The sequence below is a fragment of the Tiliqua scincoides genome, chromosome 10 (assembly GCF_035046505.1).
Source record: "Tiliqua scincoides isolate rTilSci1 chromosome 10, rTilSci1.hap2, whole genome shotgun sequence".
Taxonomy (NCBI): Eukaryota; Metazoa; Chordata; class Lepidosauria; order Squamata; family Scincidae; genus Tiliqua; species Tiliqua scincoides.
The window spans coordinates 13,311,353-13,317,363 of record NC_089830.1 but is presented as its reverse complement, the minus strand read 5'-3'; the positions used below and the strand labels follow the sequence as shown (position 1 = coordinate 13,317,363).

At 47.6% G+C, this 6,011-nt stretch overlaps 1 pseudogene; it reads left to right on the top strand.

Annotated features, from left to right (window-relative positions):
- The first annotated feature begins 934 nt into the window (after window positions 1–934).
- Window positions 935–1,051, top strand: LOC136661988 (5S ribosomal RNA; annotated as a pseudogene).
- The last annotated feature ends 4,960 nt before the right edge of the window (window positions 1,052–6,011 follow it).

The window sequence follows — 6,011 nt, the reverse complement described above, 5'->3', positions numbered from 1 at the left end:
AGCCTAGACAAAGAAGGGATCTAGTGTGGTCAGTGACTTAAACCAGGAGTTCAGGTTCCCAAGTTGTGTGTAATTTACCAAACACAAATCTGGGAACACCAACCTCTACCCCCTCCTGTTGTCTTGTAGCACAGTGGGCCAGGTGGAAGACCATGGTGGTAGTAAGAGAGATATAGAACCTTTGCTTTATTCTGACTGTCTGCCAAGATCAACGGGGGGCACCCCTTTCTGCCTTCCTCCCCACCTGAACTGAGCCTGGTGAACACACAGGACACAGTTTTGGTTGTGGCACCAGGAGACCCACCCACTTTGAATCCTCAGAAAAATTGTGAAGCCCTTCTGTCCAAACAGGCCTTCAGTTTAGGATGTTCTGTTCCCTGGTTAGATAACTGAGGCCGGGTATCCTTTTTTGGGCTGGAAAAAGAGCACTGATCCCTTCATTTCAGTAAATAAATCTGAATTCACTTGTACCCCCAGGTGTTGAGCAATGGAAACACGCTACACCTCAAGGCTGTGACGCAGGAAGATGCCGGCATGTACGTCTGCAAAGCCATCGTGCCACGCGTTGGAGTGGCTGAGAAGGCACTAGCTGTGAATGGTGAGGGGTCTTGGAACCAGGTCATGCACAGCAACCTATTGCAGTGAGCCTGGCGGAAATCTGACCAGACCTGATTGCATCCATCATTTTTGTCTTTTCCTCAGGGCCGCCCATTATCGGCGCGGAACCAAGCCTGCAGACTGCAGTGGGGGCCAAGGCACGGCTGGAGTGTTTGGTGGGGAGCGTCCCACCCCCCGACAGGATTGTAAGTGCTTGACTCGCCTTTGCCCTCCACCCTCATGCCTTAACCAGGCCTGAATGTACCAGATGGTCCTCCTTATCCATGGGTTTGTGATCCATGGAGTTGACTCAACATGGATTGCAAGCCCACAATGGAGCAGCAACTGTTACCATGCACATGCCTGATCTCATCTGATCTCGGAAGCTAAGCAGGGTCAGGCCTGGTTAGTACTTGGATGGGAGACCGCTTGGGAATACCGGGTGCTGTAGGCTTCTACCATAGTCTTTCGAGACTGAAGGTTGCCAACCACTGGAGGACCTCAGAGGACCTCCCAGACATGACTGGAAGTTTCCTCTTGCCTCTGGCTGGGCCGCCTTGGGCCCCTGTCCTGTGCTGGATACAGCGCAAGCCTCTTGGCTTGCCTGTTCCAGCGCAGGGTAGGATTGCAACCAAAAAAGTTATGTTTTTTTGCTGGCCAAAATAAATTTTCAAGCTAAGTCTGTGCTTTGACACCCGTCCATTTTTGACTTGCATTTGTGCTCTGGTCCCCAACCAGAAGAAAGCACAAGGTATCATTTAAGATGGCATGAAATCAAATGCCAGTAATTAAAGGCATGAATTCTCCCCGCAGAGGTCTTGTCCGTCCTGATCATGGGGGGCTTAGCTGCCTCCGGGGTTGCTGCTCTCCTGCTCCTGGTGGTTGTCATCTCTTTCTGCTACCGACGGAAGCGCTGTGGGAAAGGTGAGGTGTCATTCTCAGAAGCTAAGCAGGGTCAGGCCTGGTTAATCCTTGGATGGGAGACCGCTTGGGAATACTGGGTGCTGCAGGCTTCTACCATAGTCTTTCGAGACTGAAGGTTGCCAACCAACCGTTCTCAGCCCTCCCAGGAATAACGTGGAGACTTGTGCCCCTGAGCTGCAGCCCCCGTCACCAATCCTTGAGTGACCTTTGGGGAGAAAGTTGGGGTACAAAATGATCTGTTTGCTGCCAGCCTATAGTTAAGACTGCATTGTCAGAATGCTGGATAGAGGCAGGGTTATTCCCTCTTCCTCTGAGCTCCTCTGGTCTGTGGACTTGGTTAGGCCCACTGAATATCCCCCCTGGTCTTCAAAGCCTCTCCCCCTCCTTTTCCATTAGCCTGACATCTCCCTGCTACTGACGGTGGCTCCAGACGCAACCATTTGAGCTGTTTTCCTGGGGTCCCGCAGACACTTGCCCCTGCAGTTTCTTGGGAAAACCAGTGGGTGGAATGGTGGCACCAGTGGACCTCCCGAACAGCAGATATATGGGCCTGCTCTTCTGCCAGCTAGCTGCCCAAGGGGATAGGGATCCACCCATGCCTCCGTTGAATAATGCTACCCAATCTACATAGGGATGGATTAGAGAAGGGCTTCAGTGCATCTTGCCACTTCCTGGTGTTTTCACATGCCCATCCCAGAGCTCTCCAAGATCTGGAATGTGCGCAGATGTCATTGTTTAAATCCCCTGGAGTGAAATCCTGTAGAAGACCAAGTTTTCAGCTCACACCTCTGTCTGTCCATAAATCCTGCAGCCAAGCGGGGGGCGCAGAGCTCCAAAGCAGATATCCTTGTGCAGATCACCACGAGCAAGAGCAGCCCAAGCCGGCCGAGTGAGACAGAGGGTGATGGCAAGGAGCCCATGGTGAAGGGGAGCCAGGAACTGAAGGTGAGCTCAACTGGGAGTGTGGGAGACTCACAGTAGATCCACCCAAACTGAGGCTCTAAGTCAGTGTGGTCCAGCAAAGATGTGTACAGTAATGTACACTTTGAACCCCCAGAGATGTGTGGCCTTACTGGGTGATGCCAAAAGGTTCTTCTCTTTCCACAAGTGCCAACCAGATGAATCGACATGCTCAAAAGCAGGGTGTGATGGTGACATTCATTCATTGATTTAAGACATGTATACCCTGCCTTCCCAGTGTTTTTAGAACACGAACATCATCCCTGGCATCTTTTCCTCAGCAGGTGGTGCCTGCTGGCATCCTGCCTTTGAAACAGAAAAGTTCTGTTCTCCACTAATAGTTAGGATAGCAGATTTGTGGGCAGTGGGTCTAATGCTCTCTTAATGCTGTCTAACCTAGTGCCCACCACACCTGACGGCAAAGAGGCCTACCTGTGAACTTCTCCATAATTGGTCCATTCTTTTCATTCTTTCCTAAAGCAGCTATGGGAGGTGAACCTGGGGTTCCCTTGTTGTAGTCCAATGCTCTAACCATTGCACCACACTGTGAATCGGCCCGCCAAATAATTTGGTGGTACCTTAACCTTGCTTCATTGGCATTTCTGTCTTTGTCCTCCCCAGGATTCCACCAATGGCTCCTACAAGGTCCGCGCCCATGAGGAGCAATGTTTAGGAAGCAGCTTCTCTGAGTACACGCCAACCACCCGACCTTTGTTTGGGGCATCTTCTCTCTACCCTTCCGCTGGGCCGGTCCAGCCCAAGTTGTATGAGTATGCCCGCCGGTACACCCTGGGTACACCAGGCTCTCGTGCAGCCTATGACCCACACGAGCGACTTTTCCCTCAGGAAAGCATGTACAGCGGGACGGCCTACCTCACAGCCCCCTACAGCCAGGCTTTCACCAGCTACGTCAAGCCCAGCAGCTACGAGAAGGCCGAGAGCGGGTATGAGCAGTCGGACCAGGCCAGTAAGACCTCGGGCCGCTCCCGCTTCTCTTATACCTCCCTGTCCCAGCAGTCCGACTATGGGCGCCCTGCCCACCAACGCATGCAGACCCACGTATGACTCGTGCCTGACCCCTGCCAACCTCCGGTCGTCTTCAGAAGGGAGAGAACAGGGAGCGGACACTTCATGTGGCTAATGGACTCTAAAACAGCCAGATAGACTCGGTGCCGAAGACCTGGGCTGAGACATGCCATTCTCATCCTCCGGGGAAGATGGCTGCCAGGCTAGCTTAGCAACGCAGAGTTGCTGTCAAGATGGCCAACAGCCTGCTTGTAAGTCATCTTCATCTGTAGCCAGGTCCATCTCTCTTGGGGAGCGTGAGAGGAAACTGTTTTTAGCCACCTCCACGTCAGGACGTGAAAGTGGATTTTGGACAGCCAAAGGCACATCTCTGCTGAAACTGGAAACAAGTTTTCATGGCTTATTAAGAAGTCTTGGTCTAGGTCTGACTTCAAAATGGTGGACGTGGCTGGCTGCCAGGCCAAGAGTGCTAGTGGAAGCAGCCAGCAGCTCAGCACTTTCAAAACGGTGCTAGGACATGGAGTCGGCAATGGGACTACAGGACTCTCTCGCTCTTTGCTCACTGATAGACTTGCCCAGAAAGGAAAGACTCCAGACTCTGCTCCAGACGCATGATCTTGGGAAATCTCTAAGCATGGGTGCTAGGCTTTCCTGATACTCATAAACCCCTCTCTTCCCCCTCCCCCCTCCATCCCATTTGTCTCACCACTGCTCCCTCTCCAATTTCCTGATACCCACAAACCCCTCTCTTGCCCCTTCCCCCTGCATCCCGTTTGTCTCTTCACTGCTCCCTCTCCAATTTCCTGATACCCACAATCCCCTCTCTTCCCCCTCCCCACTGCATCCCGTTTGTCAAAATTTATCACTCAATCAATCAAATCCTTTATTGCTTAACCATAGGTCATTACATTTGGAAAGAAAAATAAAATATATAAAATGTATATATACTTTAGTATAATAGTGCCATACAGTAAAACTCAGTTATTAACAAATTGAATAAAACACGATCTTATCTTTTTAGCCGCAAGGGCAAAATGTGCCACAGCAAAAGTAACATTTGATTGTAAATCCTCAAGTAGATAATAAACTAATTGTTCAGGGGAATAACCACACAGATATTTTACTATTGGTTCCAAAAAACGGCTTCTCGGATTCCCATATAAGGGGCAAATCAGTAAATAATGTAACACATCTTCAACTTGCCCACATCCATAAACACAAAGGCGCTTTGCTATAGGAATTTTTTTATATCTACCCTCTAAATATGCTGAAGGCATTTGTTGAAATCTCAGTTCAGTAAAAGCTCTTCTTAACTGTGGGTAAGTCAGGGTCTCAAAATAAATGGATATCATATGCTGGATGTTAATATGGGGATACCAGCTCAAATATAGAGATTCCCATAAAGAAACTTTCTTGGTAAGTTTCCCAGTCATAAATCCATTCCCTGAGCTCTTTAGGACTCAGGCACAGAAACTTGTCATACTCCAGGTTAAAATACTTTAAAAAAACCTGATTGGCCCATCCTCCAATAAGCATCTGTTCGTTCCAGCATTCTTTTGCTAGAGCTGACACTTCCATAGCATTGAACCTTCTCCAAAATCTGAAGTAAGCAAGGTCAATTCTAATGGCTAAAGATGGCAGTCCTAGCTCTGCTCTAATATGAACCGCAGGAGTGCCTGGAGACAGTCCTAATATTTGTCTCAAAAATTTATAAGACTTCTAACTTTCCCTTAACTGAGTCTCCCCACAACTCTGCCCCATATAACATATGAGGTAAGATCTTTGCTTCATGAACTTTAATCAGTGGGGGAATTAACTGTCCACCTCTAGCATAAAAAAATTTTTTTTAACAAACCCATCTGTCTGGCACTGGAGATTAAAATCATCTCACTATGTTGTTTCCAGGTCAGACTCTTTGAAAATTGTATGCCAAGATATTTAAATGAATTTACCTGTTCTATAACATGCCCATCAAGCTTCCATTTATGATTGACAGAGCCCTTCCCAAAAATCATGATCTTACTTTTAGAGTAATTTATTTTTAAATGCTCTTCCTTGCAAAGTTGACCAAATCTATACAACATCCTCTTAAGTCCAATTTGATTCTGAGATATCATAATTAAATCATCTGCATACAGCAGAATAGAAATCTTCCTATCTCCTATAGAAGGAGGAAAAAAAGATAGAGAGGACATTTGTGGGATCAAATTATTTACATAAAAGTTAAATAAAAAAGGAGCTAATATACAGCCCTGTTTAACCCCCCTATTGACCTGGATCTTTTTGGTCAAATAACCTCAATTGCCTAATCGCACTTGAAGTGTATTTTGGCTGTGTAATATCTCAATAAGCCACAATAGGCGTTTATCTATATTGGTCATGGATAATTTGGTCCACAGCCTCTCTCTATCAATTAAATCAAAAGCTGATGTAAAATCCACAAAGGCCAAATAAAGAGATCTTTTAGCATGCTTGGTGTATTTACATATAATATGATGCAATAT